Here is a 2,632-nt window from a genome sequence, read left to right on the forward strand (position 1 = left end):
GATAAGAAATAATGTCCCAAGAAAACTAATTTCTTACGACCAGTCAAAAAGGCTTTCCATTTTACATAAGAGACGCATGATATTTATATATCATTACACACTAAAAATTAAAAATTATCTAAAAATCAAATTATCAGAACTCTGATCTAATTTATTGTTTTGTATAAAGGGTTCCACATTTATTGTGATACAATACATTTTTTTTTACTACAATGAATTTCTTATATAACAAGGTATCCGATTAAAAGAAAGAGTGGGGAAAATATGTTGCCTCGGAACATTTATGAGCCAAGTAAATTTAAATACCTCAAACCAGGTAATGAAACCTACAAAAGCATTTCATTTAATAATAGAAAGAATTTTGGAAAATATAATTCTAATTAGTATAGTTTTCACCGACAATAGTTTTTAAGATTGAATACCACAATGAATGGTTTTGTTTAAATGAACAACGCAAAAATTATCGCTAGAAGTGCGTGGTATATCCCATTAGTGGTCATCATCTAAAGCCTAACTAAATCCCTTACACAGAAAATGAAGGCTCCCTTCATGTTTCCCCTCACATCAACACTTAACTCCAAGAACTTTATTAATGGAAACATTAATAAATAACCCAAATAAACATTATTATCAGTGTGAACATAACTAGAGATGAAATCTACCAAAGTTTCGCAACTGTTTTGTTTTGAAAACATATGTTTAGACATTAATATAAGTTAATTCCAAAAGATTATTTATAAAAGATTCTCTAGAATCCTGGTTTCCCCCAAATAAATTTATTGAGGAAAAAAATTATATACTGGGACCGAATTTTAAGATCATAAGTTTTAAAATATAGATTTTTGTTTTTAGATATTTTCGGAAAAATTGAAAGAAATTCGTAATTACGAAGTGGGGGATCATTTAGACTTCTCCTTCGATCCACTAATGTTGACTGCAGACAACCAATTTGGGGGTGGGGCCCAGAGATAGTTATCAATTGGGGGGATTTATAACAACACACATCATATAAAAACATGTATAATGTATATTATTTTAGCAACAAACACAAAACATATCTTTAAAAATGAATTGTAAGATACCCTTTGCTACTTAGGTTAAAAATATCAGAAATTCTATCGAAGTTGTCAAAGAAAAATAACGAAGAAAAAAGACGACCCGTTCGACTGTCACAACTTATGCACATTAAAGGAACAAAAGACGGTTTAATGCAGTAATTAGTAGCCGAAACCCGACACTGGGTAAGACAGATATGGTAATAAATCCTCGGAGCAGACATCTTCATAGAAACAAAGCGTGACTCAGAGACAGAGAATTCCATAAGGTTTAGGCGAAGATGATGTAGCTTTAGAAGTTTCTTACCGATTATATCCAAAACTAGGTAAACATATGGCAAGCATTATTATAATTAGAATAAAGTAACCTTACCTTAGAGTGATGATAGCTTTTCAGATACATTGAAGTTAGCGGGGAAAGTTACGATAAACACTTACAATAGTTATTATAGGCGCTAATGCTAAGTATGGATGGCCAATGGTGACATAGACTGATATAAATCCTACGTACGGTCCTCAAATAGGAATTGCTTTTCTCCAAGATTATTATCGAATAGTTTTTACGGTAAGAATAGTTATCTAATTATCGAATCCTTTAAATTTCATTTGGAACTAAGGCTATGAAGAACACATCTAAAATTTAATTTTGAATAAATTCTTCAAATTCATTTTCAAAAATATTTTAAGGAAATAGGTAGGCTTTTTGTCAGATCCTTTTAGACGCATATTTCACAAAAGTGGGCGATTCGGTTTCGAATCTGCCACACACACACACACACACACACACACACACACACACACACACACACACACACACACACACACACACACATGCACGCACACATACATCATACATAAATGCACGCACTTACATACACGCATACATAACTATAACATACATACATCATATATACATACAAGCATATATACGTGTATGCATGTACACCTGCATGCCAAATACATGCATGCATCCATATATACACACATTTGTTCGTTCATACATACTTACATATATGCATGCATATATACATGCGCTCAAGAAAACACATATACGAGGGATGTATGAAAAGTTTTGAGCCTAACATAGAAACGGGGCTGCTAGATAGCTGAAACATTTTTTTCTGGTAAGTACAGTCTTTTCGGAGAATTCTTGCTCATTTTCTTGATTCTGATATTTTAATTTTTCTTTTGTTGCAGAATTTTGAATAAACAAGTGTCGAGGTTAGAAGGAAAATGGAGAAAACTGAGTATCGTGCCGTCATAAAGTACTTTCATTTGAAAGGTATGACTCTATCAGAAATCCGTGAAGATATGGTGAGAACCGTAACAGACAATGCTCCTTGAAATGCAACAGTCAAACACTGGGTAAATGAATTCAAGCGTGGCAGGGAGAGTGTGGAAGATGATCCCAGACCAGGGAGACTACCAACTGCAACCACCAAGGACAACCTTGGTATGTTAATGCAAGATCGCTGAATATCATGTCGTCAGATAGCCGAGAGACTGGGCATCTCAAATGAAAGAGCAGACAACGTTGTGACAAAAGAACTTGGGTTCTCAAAGGTTTCTGGGTCCCT

The 2,632-nt window shown here is 33.8% G+C and overlaps 1 protein-coding gene across 1 annotated transcript in view; it reads right to left on the bottom strand.

Annotated features, from left to right (window-relative positions):
- Positions 1-1,564, bottom strand: part of LOC149134648 (uncharacterized) — a 14,018-nt gene extending 12,454 nt beyond the window's left edge. Inside the window, exon 1 of the mRNA XM_089355135.1 lies at positions 1,429-1,564. The gene's annotated coding sequence lies outside the window, so the exon portion shown is untranslated. The remainder of the gene's footprint in view (positions 1-1,428) is intronic.
- Between the last annotated feature and the right edge of the window lie 1,068 nt (positions 1,565-2,632).

The sequence above is a fragment of the Octopus bimaculoides genome, chromosome 7 (genome assembly GCF_046866305.1).
Source record: "Octopus bimaculoides isolate indiv1 chromosome 7, ASM4686630v1, whole genome shotgun sequence".
Lineage (NCBI taxonomy): Eukaryota > Metazoa > Mollusca > Cephalopoda > Octopoda > Octopodidae > Octopus > Octopus bimaculoides.